The sequence below is a fragment of the Protopterus annectens genome, chromosome 2.part0, assembly GCF_019279795.1.
Source record: "Protopterus annectens isolate FY-2018-M chromosome 2.part0, PAN1.0, whole genome shotgun sequence".
In the NCBI taxonomy this organism is placed as follows: domain Eukaryota; kingdom Metazoa; phylum Chordata; order Ceratodontiformes; family Protopteridae; genus Protopterus; species Protopterus annectens.
The window spans coordinates 593,154,548-593,181,675 of NC_056728.1; the positions used below are offsets into that span (position 1 = coordinate 593,154,548).

General features: G+C 44.5%; 1 protein-coding gene across 3 annotated transcripts in view; it reads right to left on the bottom strand.

The window, feature by feature from the left end:
- Positions 1-27,128, bottom strand: part of APTX (aprataxin) — a 1,163,679-nt gene that overhangs the window by 1,093,553 nt on the left and 42,998 nt on the right. The gene's annotated exons all lie outside the window — the stretch shown is intronic.

Here is a 27,128-nt window from a genome sequence, read left to right on the forward strand (position 1 = left end):
TCATCTTGATATGACAGTATGCAACCTGAATGTCTACAGAGCACATCCAGTCGTCCTTCTGTAGGAAGGGCAGAATGGACTGAATTGTGACCATTCAGATCTTTGAATTGGCAATGGATATGTTGAGGGTCATAAGATCCAGAATGGGCTTGAGGTCCCCTTTCTTTTTTTGGGCACTAAAGAATCTTAAGTAGATGCCAGATCCGAGTTGGTCGGTGGGGGGGGGATTCTAAGGCTGCAGCCTTCCTCTGATTGGATGGAACATCAGAGAGGATCTTACTTTGAGAGGGATTTTGGAAAAAAGGGTATAGAATAACCTTTGGAGATAACACCCAATGATCTTTTGTGATGGCTTCCCAGGCTGTTGAGTGTAAACACAAAAGTCTCTCGACTGCCTCCAGAGACGAACAGTCGGGCAATCATTCAAGATCTCTGATTGGGCCTGTCTGAGAAAGTGCCTCAAGATGCGCGATTCATTGAACCTCCTCAGTCACCAGGGTGGGGTCTGCCATTGTTACCATTCCCCATCTGCCTCTGGGAGGTGGGTCTCCCTGTGAATCCTGAAAGGGACCTTGAGATAGTCAGAACCACAACATTTTACTCCCATGCCGGTTCCCGGAAAAGGTCCATTGTGGAGCAGCAAAGTGGACTTCAATGGCAGACAAGGTCTTTTCATCTTTTTCACTTTAGGAGAGAGTCTGACCGTTAGACCAACAACGGTCGATCCATCAAAAAGGGCATTGGTGAAAAACCCCTTGTAAGGCTCAGAGAAATCACAGCAGCATCCATGTGTGACATCTGGTAGCAATGCCCAATCCGGCCGCCCGTGAGGCACCTTCTGTGGCATGAAAAATTAACCTCATAGACGTATTCAATATAGACTGTAGGGTGGACATCCTGGAGGAAAAGATCTTCTGTTCCTCAGCAGACATGGACAGAACTAGAAAGTTCCTTGACTTAAGTCCCTCTATAGTCTGGTTACATATATCAAATAATTCAACACTCCCAATGCGAAGGTTGCTGAAGTGTATACCCACTTACCAAAAATGCCCAAGGCCCTAGACTCCCTGTAAATGGGATGGACGGCGGAGTTTTGCTAAGCCAGCTCCTTTTTGGTGGCTGCTGCTACCACCATAGCATTGACAAGAACACTATTATTCTAGTGGGGTCGGTCTGACTGGGTGCCAAGGATCCTGCTAGGTCATTTTGGGATAGGTTCCATTGGTTACAGCTCCTTCCATGCCCTGCATGACACAAGGTCAGAGGATCAACGGGGAGGGGAGGGGGTCACTCAAGAAGTACATTGGCCTGATCTAAAAGCTTCCAGAAAACACAGATTCCTCCAGGTTAGCATTTTGGGAAAACCAACCACCTTTTTGGTGAAGGATCTCCATGGATGTCGGGACATCCTCAGGTGATGATCTGGGAGACCCTTTTCCCTTCATCAAGGATCTGTCCTCAGTGAGAGATTACAAAGGGGAATAAAAGTGTTTCCTTTTGCACGGATGTTTCCGAGGGACCTCCTTGGCAGGATACTCTAGGAAGGTGTCAAAAGACTCGCAGGGGAAACTGTCTAGAAGTCTTTCTAGGTAGGCTCTCCTGGAGAAGACAGAACAGATGGCTCACACAAAAAAACTGGAGGTGGAACAGGCTCCAAATCAGGCAGTGTTGTGTCTCTTCTGGGCGCAGAGACAACACTCTCCACCACCTCGAATGCAGATGGAGACTGAGTCACAGCTGTTGACGGGGAAGCTCCATGAAGCACTACCTCCCCCACATCTGAGTGAGGGGTCAGAGCTGAGCTATCAAGCACCGAAGCCCCAAGGGGAAAAAACAGCTCAGAAAATTCCATGGCTGATGTCAACCCCTCGGACCCAATGTCAAAGCTATGGCTCCAAAAACCGCTCTGCTCTGAAATGGTCAGAGCCGATTGAGCCAGGGGGACTGTAGTAGAAAGAACCATACCTGCCAGCTCCAGCTTCCCGACTCCAGGTATGTTTGAGCCCAATAACTTGAAATCTGGGGATCGGAGAAGGAGATATTGGAGCAAATGCAGGGATATGGCTCACAGATCCAGAGGGGGATGGAGTAGGCAAGATCCCCAGACGGATTTGTGCCTTGAAGAATTTCACCATCATGCTGTCTACCTCAGCTTTGGAGAGGCTGCAGGAAGACCTAGCAGATGAACCAACAGATGGAGGTGTGGAAATTAGTCTTTGGGGTTGCACAAGAGGGGACTTAGGCCTCCAGGCAACTGGCTCAGGAGAAAAACTACAAGACTAGTGTTGAGGGGAAGCCTGGACGATTATAGGAGCCGAGCTAGTCAGATCTGATGGCTTGGAAGACTTGGCGGGAAGTTCCCTGGATTGGCAGGATCTGCTGGAAGACCTCTTGCTTTCTTTGCATTTCTTGGAAGGGTGTTTGAGCCCCTGAAGTAGAAGGTGTAGTAGTAGGAGAAGTCGTGGAAGGAAGGAGGCCTTTGAAGATCAAACTTGTTCCTCCTATCAATTAACGCCCTTTGGTTAAAACTAGCACATATGAAGCAAGAGAAGTCTAAGAGAGCAGTCCCAAGACAAACAACACACTGAGTGGGCATTGGAGAGAGGAAACTTGTGCCCAAATGACACACATTTTTTAAAACCCATGGGCCTAAAGTCAGCCATACCACAATCAACCCAGTAAAACTAGAGAGCACAAACACCAACTCCAGAAAGATACAGAAACTGTAAGAGAAATTAAAAGGAAACTTGTAATCTAATTTTTTTTTATTTTTTTTTTTTTAAAAAAAAAGAACGGCTAGGGAGAAAGTGGAAAAACATTAACACCATAACAAACAGATACAAAAGATTATATTAAAAAGAAAGGAATATGAAAATACAAGTTATGAAGGAAAAGGGAAGTGAAAAAAGTTTTAATAAACTCACTGAAAACCTAGAGGAGCTTAGGCAAATGCAATCCCGATGCTAGACAGAAGTGCAAACGAGATCTGGGGAAACGGAACATTATGGGTAGGGGAGGAGCTCAGATTTCGGATCATAAGAGCTTTAGTATCCAATCCTCGGAACCAAACCCACAGGTTGAAGAACAAATGAAGGCAACAACGTCAGCTCTAACGTCTACTTCACTACTCTTCTGTTCTATGGTCCTTCTTCGTGATCTTATAATACAAAATGCCTTTGCCTATAATTCTCTCTGAATATCTTTGGGGCCACTTTTTTGTATTGATTAATTTGGCTTTCTCCTTTGCATAAATATTGCACCATATTAGCTCTCTCTCTTTTCCATATCCAGATTTCTTTTTTATACCATTAAAAAAATCTCTAGATTTTTTGTCCTTTATTTTTGCACTTCCTCAGGTCACATCTTTTCCCAAAAAGTCCATTGTTTCTTAATCTATATAATATTTTTCATGAGTCTGTTGTAATAAGAGGCACAAATTTGCATTTGAAGCTTTTGACAGTTTTTCTTGTGCAAGTATTTTTCTTTCTTCTAATTTCTCTCTACATCTTTTTGTATATCTTCTGTCCAGAAATTCTGAGTTTCTTTCATAATAGTAACAATGCATAATTTCTTATCAATACCCCACTATCATTTTTATGCCTATTTTTTGGCCCATCAGTTTTTGTGATCTTTTTTGTGATCCTAGCATAGCTGAATTGTAGGAATGTCTTCAGGATTCTATGTTGTTATTTTTCCAGTCCTGACATGAGTGTGCCTACCAGGATTGGGTACCTTTTTACCTTGGGACTTGTGCACCAAGATTTTTTTGTTTTGTTTTTTTCCCCAACCTACTTCTAATCATGATATATGTTATATAAGAGAGTGTCTATATATCAGCGTCGTCTTGTGAGATTTTGTGAAGGTACTCACAGACTTGAGAATGAATTTCCAGCAACACTACTCTCCTTTGCTTACTGATTTTATCATCTCTCCAGTTCTATGGTAAATAACTCCTTCAAAATTGCAGGAATTTAATGGAGTATACTTCAAGTGGCAGAAGCAATGCCTATTTGGAGAGGGAGGAAAAGTTATGACATTCTGTAACCAACTGGAATGACAGAAAGGACCCAGGTGTCTGTGGTGGCTGACTTCCAAGCTAGAAGGGGTAGGGACTTTCTTGGACAGAGGGATTAAGGGAAGTCCGAGGTGGGGTGGTGGTACGGTCACTCATGCAGCATCAGAAGACATCAATTGAGCCTATCTGCTGTACAACTGGCCTGACCCAGAATGTGCATTGCTATGAGAAAACAATGAGACTATATGGCCCATTTCTATATCTGCATTCACCTCCTGACAGAAGGAATAACAGCAAGCTCCTACTTACTTCCTTGATGTACCATACTCTGCCATGTTGTTCAAGTGGATGGCAAATGTACTCTGATTGAGGAGATCCCATAAAGCCTTGAGTGGAACGAGTACCATTCTCAGCTCAAAGAAAATGATGCGCAAGGTTGTCTCCTGATGCAACGAGATCCCATGAATAGCCTGACCCAAACAGTGCCCACAGCCTGGGGGAGATGTTCATGGCAATGGTCACCATGGGGGAGGAGGGAACAAATGGACAGACCTGATCAAGTCTGTCTTGGCATACCTATCAATGAATGTGCTGAACATGTCCTGAATAATACTGTCACTTTGTTCATGGTGTCCAGTTTCTTATTCCATTTAACTCAATGTCGTCTGAAGAATCCATGTGTGGGTGGGATAAATAAGATAATGGTGGTCATAAGTTCGGACTTTGGAAGCACAGTGTTACAGCAACTTGTGGAAGTATCAGAAGAAGCCAACTATTGTTCTATGGTAGCTGTGCTCAGTCACTGAAATACCTGCCAGACTATCTCTTCTATCCAGGTGGCAATCTTTGAAAACTGGTGCTTGCTATGGCTCTAATGAGGATTTTAGGTTCACCAAAATTCACAGAAACTAAACAAGAGGAGCAAGTGATCACTTGCCTGTCCTTAAACTTTCTTGTTACAGACATTAGGAGCCAGTCAAATAGATAAAGGAAAACCTTGGTCCCTTTCAGCCCCAAATAATGACCTTAATGAACATACTGGAAGATTTAATAAGACAAAATGTAAGGGCATTGTGCTGACAGTGGTTAGCTCCTATTCTTTAGTGCAGAAATCCCCTTAACACTGGTGCAGTTTTCAGGAGTAAATACACACAACGGTCCAAAACGCACATCCAGTCTCCTTTCCATAAACATGGAAGGACTGACTGCATTGCAAGTATCCAGAATTCAGATTTCTTGACAAAGATTTTAGGCTACAATGATCCAGTATAGGATAAGTGCCTTCTGCAATTTTGTAAACTAAAAGAAGCAAGAATAAGCCCCTAGGCCCTTCTGGTCTAGTAGAACCTCTTGAATTGATCCTTACTCTAAGAGGTTTGTCCTTTTTTCTGGCCGCCTGCCTTAGATAGGGTGGGAAACTGGGTGAGGGGAGAAAGGTCAGTGTGGAATGAGGAAATGTACGGGGCACTGTATACCCACTGCATATTATTTCTGAGATCTTGCTGACCTGCATGATAGCCTGGCCCACAGATGTCACAACAGACGACCTCCAACTGCATCCAGAATTGGACATGGAATAAGTCCTTAATCATTTTGTGATTGCTCTCCTGACAGGAGTTTCCAGAAAACACTAATTATGTGAACTACTTCTACCTCTGTGATAGCGCTCAATCTCATATCCACTGCATCCTTGCCGGTTTCCATCCTGATGACTGTTGCTCAAAACAGAAAATGTTGAAATTTCTTAAATCATACATTCCAAGCATTCTTCTGGTTGCAAGAGTACATTCTTTGTGATGTGGGCAACTCATTCCAACAGCTGTAAGGGATTTCCTTTTTGCCAATTCTTAAGCAGCTTTTCCTTAGCTTCTCAATGCTTGGACCACAAGCAACTATGGAACATTAGTAAATGACAACAACTTGATAGCTTCCACAAATGAGCAATACCTGAACCAGGTGTAATGATGATGGTTCTGCCTGCTCCGGTCACACATGCTGTTCATCTAAGTTCCATTTCTACATTATATTGAGGATACATGGAAAAGAACGACCCTGTATTTAAGGCTGACACCTCAAAACAAATCAGCTTACTTTGCATTTTCCCATAGGGCAATTTAATTAGTTTTTCTGAAGTTTTCTGTGCTATAGCTATATATTAATCAGTTCTGAATACACCCGCACAGATGAGAATAAGTGCTACCACTGTTAGCATTGGTATTAACCTACAACTTGGTGGAAGACCAGCTTTGATAAAACTGATATGGTGTTAAAACAGGGCACAGGAAAGGAGCAGCAGAAGTTGACAAACAAGATCTTTCTCTTGCTGCCATCAAAATGTAATGCAAAAGAGAGGGCACAGTTCAATCTGAGCTTTTAACAGCACCTTCATCATTTTGTTTCAATCCTCTCTAAACGGGAGATGTGAAGTGATTTAGTAGATCTAACAAAATATTAAAGCACAGCTAAAGCAATTTCCAGAACCCCACAAGAACCTTGTGTCAGTATTAAATCTACAGTCAGCCAACAGAAGGGGCATTTCAGTAAAATAGCACTGATTCTATAGAGGGTGGCAGCGGTGGTACAGCGGTTAGCATTGCTGCCTCACAAGAGGTTCTCCGGTTCAATTCTCAGCTGGGGTGCCTTCTGTGCAAAGTCTGCATGTCCTCCCTGTGGTAGCGTGGGTTTCCTCCAGGTGCTCTGGTTTCCTCCCAAAGATATGCTGCAGGTGGACTGGAAGAAGAAGAACCGATTCTGCAGGGGTTTTATTTAGGGTGTGCCAAAAAAATATTTCCAAGGAAGAAGACATCCCTGCAAGGTACCAATGCGACACTGGAGAGGCAAGGGAATCTTTACAACAGGAGTTCAAAGAGTCTGTGAGACAACTGGCCACTTTATAAATTTTAGAACAGTTTAAAGCCTTCGAGACTAAAAGTACCAGTAAATGTGTAGTTTAAAGTTAAAAATTGGGTTATACAGCAATGTAAACAGTCTAAAGTATTCAAGAATGCAAAATTCAGTGCTCTTAGTAAAGGAATGTTAAGTATGTACAGGAAGAGGGTTGTAAAGAAAAAAAAGCAAGTACGTAATTCTACTTGTGAGAAATGCATGTACATCAGTAACCTGGAGCCCATGCTCTCGAGCCACAGTCAGTACTCCTAACAAAGAGGAGATTGTCAGCACAAACAACACATCACGCACATCACATAGCAAAACACAACACACACCTATGCAGAGGTACTCAATAAAAAAAACTTACCTAAAACAGCAGAAACCTCCAAAACACACTCAAACACTCCACACACAACACCAAATACATCACACACTGCAAACACACAGTGTCTCACAAACACAGCCCATAAGGCAAAATAAACCATCAGAGCCCACAAGACATAACAGTACACCAAACATACTAGTCATTGGTGACTCAGTTATGACACACCCCAATGTCCCCCTCACCAGGCTCGACAAGGAGAAGGTGGTCACGGTCAGTTGTCTGTCTGGTGCCAGAATCCACCACTTCATGCACGCACTTAAGCCGCTCCACAGCAAGTACAAGTACACAAGTAGAACTCGGTCAATGTCCATGTTGGTGTGAATGACTTGAGACGTACCTCCCTGGACTATATGAAGAGAAACATGATTGTGCTTTGAGTATATGTGTCCCAGGCAGGTATGACCATAGCCCTCCTACCTTCACCAAAAATGATATCGCAATACCAACAAAAAGTAATTGACTTAGTTTCTGGTGTCATTCCAAGGGGATCCAGGATCTGTCTGCCTGGGATAACTTGGTCGACAGGCCTCGATTTGCCAGGGATGGCCCCCACCTGGCACCACTGGGTTTCCGGATCCTGGCCAAGTCTCTCACCTCCCCCCACTGTGCCTTTTTTTAGGCAATGTCCCAAAGACAAATTCTCTAACAAAAGATGTGTCAAAAAGCAAACTGAAGGTCATGCTGCTTAACGCTAGGAGCTTTAAACTGAAAATGCAATTGGAGGCTCTCCTTGCACTGGAAGATGCTGATGTCTGTGCGGTCACAGAAACTTTGTTCAGGGCTGCAGAGAACACCCCTGCCTTACCAGGCTATACCTCATTCCACACATTCCAACCCCAAAATGAGGTTGGGAAGACTAAGGGTGGTGGAGTCTATCTTCATTAAGGACAGGCACACCTCCAGACTGGTTTGCCAGCATGATGCACTGGAACTACTGCAGGTGCAGCTAACAGTTGGCAAAACACCCAAAGTTGTAGCTAGCTATAGACCCCCCCCCTCCATGACTCAAGACACCCACTCCTCTTAGCTGGATCTATTTGACTCCATCAAGGTACCCCCTAACACCCTGATCCTTGTTGACTTAAACTACCCCACTATAGACTGGGTGAACTATTCCTGCACTAATGCACTCACGATTCCTTGACTTCATCAGTTCTAATGCACTAGACCAGTTCATTTCATCCCCCACATGGGGAGATAATATTCTGGACATGGTTCTCACCAACATGGGCGACCTCTGCACCACTCCCATAGTATGTTCTTCCCTGGTGAGATCAGATTATCGGACTGTCTTATTCGAAGTTTCTATCCCACCCAACTCCCCACCCCCAACTGTAATCAAGCTAAAAAAACTTCACAAAAACTGACTACAATCTCCTAAGGGAGGGTATCTATTTGCTTCACAACACCGCACCCCTCAGAGGATGCAGACAACTATGCTGAACAGTATGCCAATGCAGTATACAAGCACCTGTACAACTGCATGGACTTGGCCATATCCAATAGAACTAAAACCTGCTCAAGGAAACACAAACCTGGCATCCTCCATCAACAGGCTTTACAACAAAAGGAATAAACTACTGTCCAAGGGTAAAAAGGAACCATTTCCAAATTGGAAAAACTCCCTCCTCAGCTTCAACAAGCAAATTAGATCACTAGTGAAAGCCTTCAAAGCCAATTAAGAATCAAAAGTTGCCTCCGAAACAAAGGGAAATCACAAAGCCTTTTTCAGTTACGTCAGGAACCTCCATGGCAAAGCCAAGCAAATTAGATCACTAGTGAAAGCCTCCAAAGCCAATTAAGAATCAAAACTAGCCTCCGAAACAAAAGGAAATCACAAAGCCTTCTTCAGTTACGTCAGGAACCTCCATGGCAAAGCCAAGGTTTATTCCGAATTAGTATCCAGCAGTATCACTTACAGATAGGTTCAAACACAAACTTCACCCCCCTGTGCCCCCCAAAAGGCCCTTTCAACATCCCAGATACTTGTCCCGCACCTCACATCTCCATAGATCAAGTGCCAAAGTCGCTATCTAAGGCAAAGAACACAGCTTCCACTGGACCTGAGAGTGTCTCATGCTGTATTCTGCACTCTCTCCAGCAAGAACTGGCTTCGCCATTGAGCACCCTATTCAACCACAGCCCAAGTACAGGCTTCAATTCCAGCAGAGTGGAGAACTGCCATTGTCATCCCCTTGCACAAAGATGGTGCCACTACTGACCCTAGACACCATCACCCCATTAGCTTGACATGTCTGATCTATAAAGCCATGGAGCATATTATTATGGATCTCAAACAAGGACATAGGCAATCTGCAAGCACTTGACCCCCCCACCCAGTTCGGATTAGTCAAGGGCAGATCTTGCCTGTTGAAGGTAGTTGACTTCTTTGAGACGGTCACCAAGGCCCTCAAGGCCCTAGATGAGGGAAATCCAGTGCATACAGCTTACCTTGACTTGGTGAAGACCTTTGACACAATCCCCCACTCGAGCACCATCGAAAAGTTAACACAACTTGGCATAAATCTCTAGCTCATCAGGTGGGTGGCCAACTGGCTCACCAATAGAACCCTCGAAGTCAAAATTGGGGCCTCCACCTCCAGTAGCGGAACTATCACTAGTGGAGTTCCCCTGGGATCTGTCTTGGGACCCCTACTGTTGGCATCCACTTCTCAGAGGTCCAGGCAAAGCCAAAAGGCCTGTGGCTGACCAAGTTTGCGGATGACTAAGTTGGGTGCTGTCACCGACTCCCCAAATGATGTTAACATACTGCAAGAGGGTCTCACAGCAACTAATGATTAGTGCCAAAGTCATGGTCTCGGGCTAAATGCAAAAATATGTATCACATCATTCAGCAAAAACATGGCCCCTACTGATTACCACATCAACGGCAACTCCCTAAGCCCATAACCTGTGGTGTGAGACCTGGGCACTCAGGTTGATAACCTCAGATTTGGCTATCATGTAGCGGCAGTGGTCAGAAAAACCTTTTACTTGGTTCATCGCATAAGTAAAGGGATTGCATCCAAGAAAAAGGAGACTAGCACCTCTCTATACTCCTCCCTCATTAGACTAATAAAGGAGTACAATGCCCCATTTGCTGTGTACCTCTCCAAACATCTGCACCAATTGGAAAGGCCACTGAAATACCTCACAAAGAGAATCCATGGCCTCCAACACCTGTCCTATGCAGACAGGCTCAAATCACTATCACTCTATTGGGTATCGTACAGATTGCTCAGGGGTGATCTGCATCACCTACAAGGCAATCTCGGACCTGCCCCGTTAGAGATGCTCCATATCCGTAAGTCTAACTCCTCATGCTTTAACCACTCAAAAGGCCTGAATATAATATGAAACATCAACAAAACCTGTTGGAGAGACAGGTGTGTCTCACAAATGCTGCCCAGTCTCTGGAATAGACTTCCCATACATGTCAAATAGAGCACTTTGCCAACCCTCTTCAAGCACAACCTTGATTAGGGGATGGGAAACCACAAATTTGTCCCAGGCGTTCCACCTGTGTCATCAGTGACAGGGGCGATAGGTGCTGACTGAGGTTTCTTTTGGGGATAAACTCTTGCCTAGGCTTGTAAGGGTCCCAGGGCCATTAGCTTAGTAACCTCACATGATAATGAGCGAGCTTATGGAAAGGATTCCTTATCTGGAGCATGAATCAGTGCATCAATAATCATGTTTAACTTCTGATCTCAGTATAATTTCAGACTTAACTAACACACAAACAGTAACAAATTCTAGATTACAGCCTTCATAAATCAATGTAAATGTTACAGCACCTATGATTCGGAATTCAGAGTTAAAGAGCAGCTCTGCAAATATAGATCAGCCTAACACAAATACAACCAGTGTAAATGACATGGAAATTTCAGGGCAAAACACAGAGGAACAGTTTCATTATTTCAAGTTAATGTTATTAGTACGATTTCAAAGACAAATGATGCTTGGAATGTAATTAATTCTAGCTTGTTGTCTTCAGAAGCCAGCACAAATATTGAACCAGTTGTGACTCCGAGTGCAGCAATGGACAGTAATCCTGCAGGAACAGATCAGACAAAATGAAAATTAATATCAGTAGTTCAATAGAAAATGATTTTCAGAATATTTATAAGGGTGTTGCAGTTCAGTACCAAACCAGCTCTACATTCATGGTAGAAAGAAATGGCAGAATATATATTTTATTGTTTACAGGAATGGAATTAAGAACTAGTGTACTGATTTACTAAGGCACATCAATTTCAGTAACTATTTCCACCAGAGGACCCAAGCACAGCTATGATGTTGTCTAGGTTTGAAGGGTCAAAGGCAACAGTAGAGAGCAGTAAGCCTTTGGAGATTAAATCACTCTGGAGAAAAGGAAAAAGTAAAATTCTTGTTACATCCTCAGTATGACAGTTCCATACTGGGTATTGACATATCAGGATTAGGTGTCGTTTTGGACTTTAATCAAATTTTGTACAGAAATACAGAAGCTACAGAATGTTCAACAGTGCAAACAGAAGAAATGTCTAAGAAATTGTGTACAATAGATGGCGCAGATGATGCACAGGATTTAAAAAATTATTTGTTATAAGAATACCAAGTTTAGTAGACTAATAACAAGATAGATTCTGGTTTAGTTGTTAACAGTGGATGTAAGGGCAGAACATCCCAAAGATAAATCACCACCTTATCAGAAACAGTATCTAATTACCAAAGAAGCCTCTCATAAATGTACAACACACTGGGAAGAAAAGGATAATACAAGAAATCAATCATGTTCATCTGATTCATCCATACAGCTGGCTTAATATCAGAGCTTTGGCCGGCTAACATCTACCTGAAATCAGCTGGACGTATAAGTGAATTTAAGTACACTTATATCTGCTCTTTTGCATATAGTACTGCATTTAATTTATTAATTTGTGTTTTTCACTGAATACTAACTCAACTGAAGTTGTGGCTGTATCTCAACAGTTAGTTTCCTACCCACCCTCCCTGTTCTTGTTTTGGTATTAATGTTGGTGGCTTTGAAATTGCCCGCCCCTCTTGTAGATTTGCATTTGAATACTCCTTCTGGGCCCATCTCATTTTCTCACACAACTGAGTGCAGTGAGATCATATTCTGATTTCAGGCACTCCTACTGTGTACAAAGAGAGCATTTGGGAAGGACAACCCCTGTAGCCTCTTAATCCTGCTCTGTTCCTTCCCTCAAAAAACACACCATTTTATATATATATATATATATATATATATATATATATATATATATATATATATATATATATATATATCATTCAACTGCTCTTACTGCAACTGTCTTAGTTGCTCTTCTGCGCACTGTTATCTCTTCAGTCGCTCTTACTCTGCACTTATTACTGCTCATTAGTAGCCTTCTAATTTACTGCCTTCTGCACTTGTTTTTTAGTCGTTTGTTAATTTAATTGCATTTATTTGAACTGTATTTGCCATAGTGTTGTAACACGCTCGGGTGTGCTGGCCTGCACTACAATTGGAATTGTATTTACTGATGTTTTAGCTGCTTTTCTGTAACACACACAAAAAAAAATTCTAAGCTTGTTTCCTGTCTTTCCTGTAACTAGTCAAGTCCAGATAGAGACTTGCTGCATCCAGGACTGTTGGTAAGCTTCTGAGCCCCACAAGCCTTTCTGTGTTGGAGGGAAGCCTTCTAGCTTATCAGTGGGAGTGGTAAGCACTAGGTAGCCTATCTACCACGAGAGGAGAGGTTCTTGGCCTAGAAATTGTAGTTTATTGACCATTTGGCAGTTTGTCCGTCTCTCTCAACTTTCTGGTTTAAAAGACCACATCTGCGCTTGTTTCCCATCTTTCCTGCAACTAACCTACTGGGTAGCACTAGAAAGCCCTAAACTGATACACATCTTCTAGCTTAGGAGAGAGACTTTGGAGTGATTAAGTATCAGTTTTCTGTACTTTCTTGCTGTACTTAACCGTTTTCCATCTAAACACAGATTTTCCAGTGTTTATTGTGATTTAAAAGCTTGTTTTTTTCACATTGTACTTATTTGACCGTCTGCACTTTTAAAAAGTTGTTTTTTGTTTAAATAATTTGTTTAACTGTTGTAGGCTACACACTAAATTGTGATAGCCTTTTCTGATCGTTTGTAGTCATTTAAAGCTGTTTTAAGGTGTATTTTTTTACTATTTTTGCCTTATCTTTTCAAAAAAAAAAAAATAAATAAAAAATAAACAAAAATAAATTCCTCATTTTTCCGCCTTTCTAAACAAGTATAGTCCAGTTTTCAGGCTAGTGCTGAATTCAGGGCTGTGATGCTAGTTTCGGAGTTGCCCATACCTTACTTGGATAGAAGGAAGTTTCTCTGTTCACCTGTGAGAGAGGGGAGCTTTAAGCAATCTATTTGTCCCTGGAGGAGTAGTTCCAGCCCAGAAGTTAGTCATTTATTGGCCAATTTGGGCTAATTTCTCTTTCATTTCCCTACTATAAAAACCATGTTTGCACTGTTTTGCGCACCGGGCAGTGCTGGCTAGCTACGGTTAAATTATTCCCAGCTCCACTAAGTCTCCTCTTCAGTTTTTCCCTTGAAACTAGACCAACTCTCAACCTAAGTACTCAAAAAGCATCTTACAGCCCAGCACTTCCTCAGACCTAATAGCAAGCACTAATATACCCTGACACTGATTGCCCAGCAGGGCAAGGCTCTTTATTCACCCCTCACCAACCAAGTGACTAAGCAGCTCACCCTACTATTCAGGCATGAGCCAAGGGCAACTTCAGGTGCACTCTCCAGTCCAGCTGGTGAATCTGGGTATCCTGAGGCAATGTTACAACTGCCTCATGTACACAGACAACCCTCTCCTCCTACCACAAAACACCAACAAATGCGAGAGATGCAATTATACAGCTAAACTGGAAGCTAAGCTGTCTTCACCAAAGACTGGAACAGACAGTCAAGAGGAGAAGGTTACCACTTGCACCCCAACTCCAGCTGCACAAAGACCTACTTAAACAGCACTGGCAAAAAATACACAAATACAAAAAATCATACTCGGAGACTCTAAATAAAAACCTGCAAAAGCATCAGAGAGCTCCAAAGCAGACACCCAAACAACCTGCACTTCCCGTCACAAACCAGACAACAGATAAAACACAAAATCAGTGTGCCACACAAACACAGCCCTTAAAGCAAAATAACATACCTAACACGCTAGTAATAGGTGACTCTATAGTCAGGCACACTGACATCCCACTCACTAGGCTGGACAAGCAGAAGGTTACTGTTAACTGCCGGTCTGGAGCCAGAATCCGCCACATAACACAAGCACTCAGGTCACTCCAGAACAAGTACAAATATAACTCTCTCATTGATAATGTTGGTATGAATGACCCGAGACGTACCTCCCTGGACTACATGAAGAGACATGGAAGAGCTCCAGGCTGGTATGACCCTGACTAGCATCCTGCCCTCACCAAGAATGATACCTCAGTATAAAGAAAAAATGATCAATTTCAACAATTGGCTAAACTTCTGGTGTCATTCAAAGGGGATCCAGTGTCTGTCAGCCTGGACGACATGCTCGACAAGCTGCGCTGCTTCGCAAGACACTGCTTGCACCTGTCACCCCTAGGCTTTCGAGTACTGGCCAAGGTTCTTGCTGCCCCCATAGTGACAAAAAAACTGAGGGTTATGCTACTCAACGCCAGGAGTTTAAATCTCAAAAATGCACGCGTTCAAAGCACTCGTCAGTATGGAGAACGTCGACATCTGTGCTGTAACTGAAACCTGGTTCAAAGCTCCAGAGAGCACCCCAGCACTACCGGGCTACAACTCATACCACACGTTTAGGCCACAGAACACAGACCGAAACACAAAAGGAGGGGGTGTATCCATATTCATCAAGGATACCTACGCCTTCAGGTTAGTAGCGCAGCATGGTACCTCTGAGATAATCCATGTGCAACTAACATCGGGCAAATCTGCAATGGAAATTGTGGCCTGCTACAGATCACCCTCCATGACCCAGGATCACCACTCCACCTTTCTGGAGACAATGGAAAACATGAAGGTCGTACCAAACACCCTGATATTGGGTGATTTCAATTACCCTACCATTCACTGGGAAAACTATTAGAGTGCAAATTCCCAGGCCCAGCGCTTCCTGGAATTCATCAACTCAAACGCCCTGGATCAGCTGGTAAACTCCCCTACCAGAGGTGAAAACATACTGGACCTGGTCATCAACAACATGAGCGGCAGGTGTTCCACACCAGAGGTCAACCCGTCACTGGTTAGATCAGACCATAAACTAATCACTCTGGATATCCACACACCACCACCACCCCCAACTAGGGAATCCACAGTAAAAAAAATTTTCTAAAGCAAACTTCACCTTACTTAAGACAGAGGTGGTAAGTTTCACTGCCCCCATGCTAAAGGATAACACTGCCCAAGATGCAGAAACCTTTGCAAATGCACTCTATGAGCACCTACAAGGATGCATGGATCGTACCATCCCTAGCAAAACCAAGACTCACTCCTCTAAGAGAAGGAAACCAGTTTGGTGAATCCCTGCAATAAACAGGCTATACCAAAAGGAGGAGGAAACTAGTTCAGAAAAAAAGCAAATCCCAAGAAGGAAAGACATCCCTGATCAGTATCAGTAAGAAACCGAGGTCCCTCGTGAAATCATCCAAGGCTAAATATAGCCAAGGATTCAAAAGACAACCATAAAGCCTTCTTTAGCTATATTAAGAATTCAAGTGGCAACTTGCAGATATGCACTGAAGTAGTGCAAAATAGCACAAAATATACTGAACCTAATGATATTACCAACATCCTGGCAGATAGATTCAGTGCAAACTTCACCCCCTTCTCACCTCCAAAAGGGCCCAAAACAATACTGGAAAAGTGTAGTGTCCCAAAAATCAGACGCACAGGTGAAAACAGCCCTTTCAAAAGCCAAAAACACAGCATCAATGGGACCAGATGGTGTCCCAGGCTGCGTCTTGCATGAACTACAGAACAAACTAACTAACCCCCACCTAAACGCACTGTTCAACCTCAGACTCTCCACAGGCTACGTGCCCATAGAATGGCGTACAGCAATGGTTATTCCTCTCCACAAAGGAGGGGCCACAACTGACCCTGGTAACTATCGCCCCATAAGCCTGACTAGCCTGATCTGCAAGGCTATGGTGCGCATCATGGAACTCATTAACAAAGACATTGGGAACCGCCAAACACTTGACCCAACCCAGTTCGGCTTTGTTAAGGGCAGATCATGCCTACTAAACCTGGTTGACTTCTTTGAGACAGTCACCAAGGCCATAGACGAGGGAAATGTGGTTCACACAGCCTACCTTGACCTCGCCAAGGCTTTTGACACCATTCCCCACTAGAGTATTACAGAAAAACTCACCAGCCTGAACATAAACCCCTACGTCACGAGATGGGATGCCAACTGGCTTACAGACAAAACTCACACGGTAAGAATAGCGGGCTCCTGGTCCGACTCTAAACCAGTCACAAGCGGTGTCCCACAAGGCTTGGTCCTCGGACACCTACTGTTCGGCATATACTTCTCAGAAGTACAGGAGGACTATGGCTAACCAACTTTGCCGATGACTGCAAACTGGGAGCCATAACTGACTCTCAGGCTAACACGGACATCATCCGAAAGGGCCTTTACTGAGACAGACAGCTGGTGTCAAAGTCATGGCCACAAGCTAAATGCCAAAAAATGCATTGTCATCCCGTTTGGGAAAAACGAAACGCCCACAAATTACCACATAGGCGGCAGCCCCCTTAATACAGAAGAGGTAATAAGAGATCTGGGGACCCAGGTAGACAGTAATCTCTCCTTTGACAATCATCTTGCCAAAGTAGTTAGGAAACCCTTCTATGTGGCCCAGCTAATTACAAAAGGGTTCGCATCTAGAAAGAGAGAGTTTATAGTGCCCCTCTACTAGTCACTCATTAGATCCATCAGAGTACAATGCCCCATGTGGGATGTACCTCACAAGACACTTTCAACAGTTGGAAAGACCACAAAAGTACCTCACCAAGAGGATTACTGGTCTCAAACATATGTTCTATGCAGCCCGACTGAAAAAACTCCGGCTGTACTCAGAGGTGATCTCTGCCTGACTTACAAAGCCATGTCCAACTCAGAATTGATGGACATGCACCACCTAAAGAAATCCAAGTCACTGCGAGCCACGCTCTCTAGTGAGCTAAACCTCACCACAACAATAAATAGAACATGCTGGAAGGACAGATTCCAGTCACAGAGACTACCCATGCTTTGGAACAAAATTCCAAATTACATCAGGCAGAGCCCCTCACTAACACTCATCAAGAGAAACCTTGACGAGTGGATGGGTAACAAAAAATAACCCCCTGGGATCACTTCATTGGCTCTGCTTGACAGAGGATCAGTTAATTACTCAATGGGGCGGCGAAAGCTGACGCACTCTTGCTAGGCTTATAAATGCCCTTGGGCAGATAGGCTAGTACAAGATTTGGTACACCACTCTGGTACCACATGTTGTGCTTCGTACACCAGAAATGGCAGTCAGGCTAGACCACTTACAGTTATAGATCTGGCAGATGGATTGTTGGCTATAGTTTTCTTTCAGACATTGGCACAGGTGTTAAGATCATTAAATTAAATATGTTGATACAGGCAGAAACAGAAAAAAAAAATTACAGGAAGTTTTACTAGTCTTACAGAACAATACAGCCAAAATTATGATCTCATGCAAGGAAAGAAAACAGTAAAATATTATTTGTTACAGCATATATTATGTGGTGGAACTCCACATACTTGTAAAGGCTGATAAATAAAGCTCCAAGATTAATTCAATTCAAGTAGCAAATGTGTACATGTAAAAGGCTTGAGATTTTATGAAAGAAGTGCATTTTTTGTCCACAAGATTTTCAGTTTACACAGGCAGCACACCAAAACTATAGACTCGCAGGTCACATGTCAGCACAATGAGATGAATTAAAAGCAGTAGTCTATGAAATAGTCTGGAAAAGATCAGTTAAATATTATCAGTGGTCATTCTTATGTAGTAATGTTTCACACTACTTATCTGGAAATTTGGGCTAGAACAGGATTGGTAGAAAGTTACAGCATACAGAAGTACTGAAAGATTTAAACATGTGAAGTGTGCGAGTGGTATGGTACACCAAGTGAGGCTAAAATTCCTTTATATTAGTTACAGTCTTAGGGTCATAAGGTTCAACAGTTAAGGTTGATTTAATAAAAGTACAGGAAATGCAGGAAAATGATGATTAATTAGTATAGTGTCAGATTACCACTTTATGCATTTACTTACATTTACTTACAGGTGTGGTGCACTGCTCAATACCGGCCAATTTCAGGCTCAGGCTGTATGAAATACAAAACATTTCACAAAAAAAAAAGAAAGAAATGCAAACAATAACAGGACTGTTCAGAATAAATACACACAAAAACGGTTCCCTATTATTTTAACGAACATTCAATGTACGTTTCTTTGTCGACAGCTAAATATGTCAAAAAGGCCAAATCCTGAACAAACGAAGAGTGAAAAAAAAAAATCACTGGGCCGTTTTCAGGACTTTGCCATTTCCTCCACTGTGGTGCAATCTCTGAGTTGGTATATTTAAGTAGGGAGGGTGTGGAGGGCAAAGCCATCCACTTTATTTTGTATTTGTTTTTTTTTTTTTTTTTTGGCGGACCAGCGATTTTTTTCCCGGGTGGGGGTGGCTGTTCCATTTGTTCGGGGTTTGGGCTATTCAACATTTAGCTGTCGATAAAACAAAGTTATGTAGTCACCATAACGTTCCATCTGAGTAGGTAATCCAAGCCGGCAGCTTTCCAAGGTTGAGATCCGAGCTCCAAACTCCTCCCCTTACCCATAATAGCCTGCCATCTCCTTCCGACCCCCAGATCGCATTTGCCCATTTATACAATATCGCAAGACAATACCACAACCTGAAGGCAAAACCTAACCCAAGGTATAAGAAAAACTGGGACCATACTATGGTCCAGGTATCTAAAGAACCCGGTTAGGGGGAAGGAGGGAGAGTCGGTTGCTGTCAAATGAAGTTACCTACTCAGATGGAACGTTATGGTGAGTACAGAACTTCTTTATCTGAAAAAGTTAACTTCATTTGATCAGCAACCTGTGGGACAGAGTCCCCAGCTACCGAAACACTTGGGAGGTCCTCATGGAAGTATATTCCGGAGCACTGCAGAGCCAAAGGCTGCTCTACCTCTGGAGATCAAATCCAACTTGTAATGTGAGATAAAGATGTGTGAAGAGGCCCAAGCAGCCGCAGAACAAAATGTCATCCACGGGAATCTTTGACAAAAAGGCAGCAGAAGTAGCCGTTGAACGGGTTGAGTGAGCATGGACCCCTAAGGGCTCAGGCAGACCAGAAATCTTGTATGAAAAGTAAAATGCAGCTAGAAATCCATCTGGCTAGAGTCACCTTCGATACAGGCTTCCCCAAGAAGGGCTTTGCAAAAGAAACAAAGAGCTGCACAGATTTTCGAAAGGCAGCTGTTCTGTGCAAGTTAAAACGCAACTGTCCAAGCACATCTAAAAGATGAAGTTTATATTCCCCTTTATTCTGATAGTTAGGGAAAAAACTGGTAGATTAATAGACCGATTGATGTTCACCTCAGAAGTCACTTTAGGTAAAAAGGTTGGATTAGTCCTGAGAGACACCCTGTCTTTATGGAAGACAAGATATGGGGGCTTAATACAAAGGGCCAGAAGTTCCGACACCCTGCTGGCTGAGGTGATAGCTATTAAGAAGGCAGTTTTCCAACACAGGAATTTCCATTCAACCGAAGCTGCAGGTTCAAAAGGGGGTCCGGTGAGAGCCTGAAGGACCAAAGTCAGGTCCCATGGGGGAACGGCATTTCTAACGGGAGGTTTTAAGAGAAAGGTGCCTTTCAAGAAAGTCTTATAGATCTTAGTGGAGGCTAAGGGACTGAAATTGTCTCCAATGTGAAAATGGGATATAGCAGCCATCTGTACCTTTACAGTAGAAGAGCTGGCCCCTTGTTGAAAGGTGTGAGATAGGAAATCAAGCACTGCTGGAATAGGAGCAGTGAAAGGGTCCAAATTCCTATCGGAGGCCCAGATGGAAAAACGCTTCCATTTGTTATTGTAAACCTTCCTGGTAGAGGGCTTATGAGCCGCTACCAGGATGATCTCACTGCCGACGAGATACCGGGAGTCCTAGCAACTAATGGAACTGGATCAACCAAGCTGAGAGCTTGAGGTCGACCAGATTCGAGGGCTCCAATCCCAATGGGCGAGATATCAGATCCAGAATGGGATCCAAGGTCCAAAGAGGAGCTATGAGGTGAGACCGTAGAAAAGGGAACCAGGTTTGACGAGGCCAAAATGGGGCTAGGAGGATAATCTTGTTCTGCAACAGACGAGCTTTCTGTAAAAATTTGTCATTAATGGAAGAGAAGGATAAGCATAAAGACCGGATGGCCAAGCATGAACTAGAGCGTCTCTGGGGCTCCCCCCCCCCGGGGGGGGGGGGTTAGAGCAAAAAACTCGCTGCACTTTGCGTTTGAAGGTGATGCGAATTGATCGCAGCAAGGCTGGCCCCACTTGTGAAAGCTCTGATTCGCTACTAAGGGGTTCAGAGACCACTCGTAAGGTGAGAGGATAGTTAGACTCAGCTGGTCTGCAAGGATGTTGGACCAACCCAGAATGTGCGTTGCTAACAAAGCGGTTGGTGAATATCACCCAATCCCAAACTCTCATGGCCTCTCGGCAAAGAGGGCAAGACCTGGTTTCCCCATTTGTTGATGTACCAGACCACCGACATGTTGGCTGTCTGAATTGCAACAGTCCCTGGAGGGAGGAGGGCATGAAGGGCCTGCAACGCTAGAAGCACCGCTCTCATCTCCAGAACACGGATATGCAGCATGGTCTCTGTCAGAGTCCACGTACCTTTGACAGTCCTGCCCATGCAATGTCCCCCTCCCCACCCAAGGCGAGAAGCGTCCGTGGTTACCGTGGTTTGCCGTTGCGGCATTATAAATGGTCGTTCTTCCCGAAGTTTTCGAGACTGGATCCACCACATCAGGGAATCCCTGCAAACTCTGCTGAGGCGGATTGGAGAGTCCAACGGATGCTGAAGGATCGACCACTGAACCTGTAAGGTCCACTGGAGAACTCATGTGTAAGCACGCTAAGGGCGAAAGGTTGACTGCTGCTGCCATGGACCCTAAAGCTTTCAGGACTAATTCCGCCGATGGGGCTTGAAACTGAAGGTGAGCCAAGACGTGGAGGTTGAAGCTGCAAAGTCTGTCCAATGTCAAAAAGACCTTAGTTTGAAGCGTGTCTATCCTGGCCCCTATGAAGATCAGGACTTGGGCAGGTTGAAGAAACGATTTCCTATGGTTTATATTGATCCCCAACTGGAAAGCCAGGAGCAGGAAATAATCCCTGGCTAAGCAAAGTAGATGCCTGGTGGGGGCGGTAAGGAGCCAGTCTAGGTATGGAAAAACCTGTATTCCCTGAAGCCTCAGGTGGGCTGCTACAACCGCTACGACATTGGTGAACAGCCTGGGGGCTGTGGAGAGGCCGAATGGTAGGACCCTGAACTGGAAGTGACTGGCCCCTAGGCGAAAGCAGAGGAACCTCCTGGAACACCTGTCCATGAGAATGTGATAGTACGCATCCTTGAGGTCTATGGAGCACATCCAGTCGCTCTCCTGCAACAGGGGGAGAATAGATTGAAGTGTGACCATCCGGAATTTCTCCTCGGCAATGAAGAGGTTCGTAGGAGACAGGTCAAGGATTGGCCTCAAATCCCCAGTCTTTTTTGGCACCAGAAAGAACCTGGAGTAATTGCCCAACCCAAACTGGTCTGGGGGGACATGCTGGATCGCTCTTTTTCCTAGCACTTTTCTATTTCTAAAGCTGCAGCCTCCCTCTGACTGGGTGGTACATCGGGGAGGTGCCTCAATCGAGGAGGTAAGTTTACAAAGGGGAGAGTAACCTCTGGATATTACACGAAGCACCCAGTGATCAGTCGTGATGGATTCCCATTGTGCCAGGTGCTTCGAAAAACACCCCCCGACTGCATCCAGAGAGGAGCAGTCGGGCAACCCCTCAGGGCTGCTGTGTGGGTCGATCAGAGAAAGGTTCTCGCGAACCAAAATTCTTTCGGCCCCCTCTGCCTCTGGGCTGGCGTCCACTTTGTCCCCCTCTGCCTCTGAAGGACGAAGGGTCCGGAGCGCAACAGGACTGCTGAGACTTCCAGAACCACATCTTTTTTTGTCCTCTCTGGTTCCTAGAAAAGGACCTTTGAGGAGCCAAGAAGTGGATTCCAACGGCAGACAGCATCTTACCGGCTTTCTCGATCTGAACCAGCATATCTCGGACAGTCTTCCCGAATAGGGTAGAACTGAAGGGAGCTGAAGGGTGCCTTGAAGGGTTCTGCAAAGTCGGAGCCAGGTGTGACGCCTTAAGGCGATGCCTGATCCGCTGGCTCTAGCGGCTCCCTCTGTGGCATGGAAGAGTAGCCACATAGAGGTGTTTGATACAGCTTTTAGAGTGGCCATGCGAGTCGAGAAGGTTCATTTGTCCTCGGCCGACATAGACTTTGGGGGAGACTCAGCGTATTCTCTGACCAGATCTCGCTGAAGCCTAATAACATGGGCCAAGTAATTCAGCGCCCTTATAGAGAAGGTAGCTGAAGCAAACATCTGCTTTCCAATATGGTCCATCGTCCAAGACTCCTTATCACGAGGATGGACCGAGGAACTATCCTGTGCTAGTTTCTTCTTGGTGGCAGCCGCTACCACCATGGCATCTATGGAGGAACCTTTGCTCCATGCTGTCCTATCCACCAGGAGGCTAAGAATCTTATCAGGCCTCCTGGGGATTGGCTCTACAGTATCCGGTTCCTTCCACGCCCTGGTAGTGATCAGGTGCACCAGGGGGTCGGCCAGAGGGGATGCCCAAGAGGTAGACTGGCCGGCATCGAATGCCTCCAGAAAACACAGACTCATCCGAGGAAAGCTTTTGGGCTGCCTACCACCCCCCTTTAAGCGCAGCATTTCCATAATGTCTCCAAAGGAGACGTCCTCGGGGGGGGGGGGTGACCCGGGGGGAACCTTCCCCTTCCTCTAAGTCGGTGTCTTCCATGAGGGACTCGGGGGGGGGGGGAGTCTAAGTGCCTCCTCTTGCACTTGTGTTTGTGAGGGATCTCCTCGTGGGGTGGGGGGGGGGGCTGTCCGAGGAGAGCTCACCAACAGGGTCTTGTTCCTCCGAAGGAACTTTCTGCGACATTGACACAAGCTGTCCCTGGGGCCGGACAATGGAGGACAGGCCCATATGCAATGGAGTGGTGGCTGGACCCATAGTAAGAGCAGAGGGGGTCTCGAACCTCTCAAGAGAACTCTCTCCACCACATCGAACGCCGAGGGTGAACTGCTCTGTCTGGGATCCGTGATAAACACCCTCGGGTCCAACGTTGGGACCGAAGCTGAAGCGATCAGATCCAAAAGAGAGGTGTGCCTCGACCGCAATGGAGCTGAAGACGCACCAACCCCCCCAGATCCGACAGCTGGCCCTCGGCCCCGAGAGCTCGTATCTGGAAAAGGATCGGGCAAACTCGAAGGCACAGCAGGCGAAGTAGCAACCACTAATCGGCGCCGACTCCCCGGCTCAGAGACTACTCGGATCCGACGGCTCCGAAACCCGATAGTGGATCAGAGAAGGAGCTACTGTGGTGAAAAAAGTGGCTGAACTCCATCTGGGTCTGTAGAAAGCGACACATCATCCGGTCCATGTTGGCATCAGAAAGGCTTCGGGTAGACCTAGACGAGGTTGCCGAAGATGGCCTGGAGGGCCGCCGCGACGATCTCAGAGTTGGCCGGGGCTCCTCCTCTGGCGAGAAGTGTGGAGAGCGGAGCCGAGAGGGGGAGGACCAGGAAATCTTCTGAGTGGAAGAAAGGAGTTTAGCCGGTGGGGCTAAAGGGGCTGACTAGGCCCGCCGCTTGTGGCTCCTGTGCTTCTGTCTCTCTCCTTCTCTTTCTCCCTCTCCTTTCTATTTTCCTTGGATCTTTCTCTCCCTGGCAAACAACGGGAGTTTGAGTCCCAGCCAGGGGAGACAAGGTAGCAGACTGAACAGCTGCAGACGCGGCTGAAGCCACTGAGGGAGAGGAGGAAGAAGCAGCTGAAGCCACTGAGGGAGAGGAGGAAGAAGCAGTCAGAGGGTATAAGATCAGCTAGGATAAGCTTGTTCCTCCTATCCCTCAGGGCCCAGGGGTTAAAAGCTGCACAAATATGGCAGCCTGATGAGAGGTGTGCAACCCCCAGGCAAATAACGCACTGAGTGTGGCCATTGGCTGGGGAGAGCTTATGGCCACACTCAGAGCATTTAGAGAAAATGGCATTAGGGCCTTCGGCCATCCTAAACACTTACCACACGCACTCGCACACTCACACAAGACTAAGGGGGAGAAGTATTAAGAAAAAACTAAGTTAAGAAGGAAAGGGGGAGGTCGGTAAGTGAACAATCTGACACACACACACACACACACACACACACACACACACACACACACACACACACACACACACACACAAAAGAAATCACAAGGAGATTAAATACTCACCCAACTCTTAACCAGGAGCTCGTAACTCGTGCTTGTAGAAGCTGCGGCAAACGAGATCCGGGGGTCAGAAGGAGATGGCAGGGTATTATGGGTAAGGGGAGGGGTTTGGAGCTCCGAACTCAAGCTTGGAAAGCTGCCGGCTCGGATCCAGGTTGGATCAGATACCCAGAGGTTGCTGATCAAATGAAGTTAACTACTTCAGATAGCGACGTTTGAAACATTGAACATTTGCTTATTTAATAGGGAAGCGAAAAACCTGTGTATATACAGTCCAGTGAAAAAGCACTGCGTATTAGTAATTAAAGTGGGTTAATCTTCGGTGAATCTTGACAGATAGGTTAGGCGATATGTCCTGTTTTGAAGCAGGAACATACTTTTTTTTCCCCCATTTCAGTTAATGACAGGGAGAAAATGCTTGTAAATACAGCTAAGATAATACAGCTATTAATTTTGTTTTTGTACTTCTGCAGATATTATACCACATGGACAAGTCTGTCAATGAAACTGTTTGGATACTACAAGAAATTTCAATTACAAGTGTGTAAAGAGTTCTAAATTTGAGAAAGAGTACTGTACAAAACAACTGGAAAGTATCATTAAATTTGCTCGACAGTCTTGCAGCAGTAGGGGGGGGGGCTATAGAGTAAGATTGTATCAGGGACACAGCCATGGCCAAATGGGCTCTAGGATGGTTTTTCCAGTACTGCAGCAGTGAGTTGGGAAAATATTACAGTAAGGCTTATTTACTCTGTTATATTTTCTGCTAATGCTTTGACTTGCTTTCAAGTTGCATTCACTAGCACTGTGGTGGACAAGTCACATATCAAGACCACGGGATTAATCAACAGAAAAGCTTGAAGTGAGGACCATAAGTATGTGAATAAGTTTATGATGTACCTAGTAATACTACAGCTTTCACTTATTGGCTATTTTTTATACCTTTTTTTTTTTTTATATAGATATAATACAATATAAACAGTATAAACATAATGATTAAACCCATTAGAGAGTACAATGGCCCTTTTGGCATGTACCTCACAAGACATCTACAACAACTGGAAAGGCCACAGAAATAACTCACAAAGAGGATTACCGGCCTCAAACAGATGCCCTACGCAGACTGTCTCAAAAAACTCCAGCTTTACTCTGTCGCATATCGCCTACTCAGAGGCGATCTCTGCCTAACATACAAAGCTATGTCAAACCCAGAGCTGTTAGACATGCTCCACTAAAAGAAATCCCAATCCCTCCGAGCTACAAGCTCTAGGGACCTAAACCTTGTCACCACAATAAACCGAACATGCTGGAAGGATAGGATTCCTGTCCCAGAGACTTCCCATACTCTGGAACAAACTACCTATCTATATCAAACAAAGCTCCTCATTAGCACTCCAAGAAAAATCTTGAGGATTGGATGAGAGATAGGAAACTCACCCCAGGGATCACTTCTGTGGCTCTGCTTGACAGGGGCACAGGAAAGTTATTTTCTTGGGTAGCAAAAGCCAGGGTACCGTTTGGCTAGGCTTATATAGGCCCTAGGGCCAATAGCCTAGTACCTACCTAGGATACATTATACAGCTGAAATATAGTCAGATTCATACATTAAGCATACCACTGATGTGCTGAATAATCAATTTATATAGATTTGTCTACATGGTCCATAAAAAGTATTCTTTAGAGTTAAAAGAAGTGCGAAGTACAGATGCAGATGTGTACCCATGCAAAAAACAGTGATGTCAAACATGAAAGTATTCCAGGCTGAATTTCAAATTCAAATTATGTCTCCACACCATAACATCACAAAAAAAAGAGAAGCACTGAAGTAGGAAGATTGCTATCCACCTTACAGTACATTCACTAGGCTTCAGTTTATTTGTGCTCATGCTTTTAAAATTTGTCCCAGTGCTGGATTTGTGTTCATATGCCACTGGCAGGAACAAGTGTCCCTTTAGTGTCAATTTCAATTGGTTTTAGGATATAATATTCATGCTGGACAGGCTAAACAATGAAAAAGAAAATGAGTTTAATTCAACTATTTTTGAAAGTATCAATGTTAATAATACCCAATATATGAATTTGTCAACAGAAAATATTTTATTTCTTATAAAAGGGAAATTCACAATACAATATACAGATCTAGAATGAAGGAAAAAAAAAAAAAAAAAAAGGAGTACTTGTCAGGGTACATT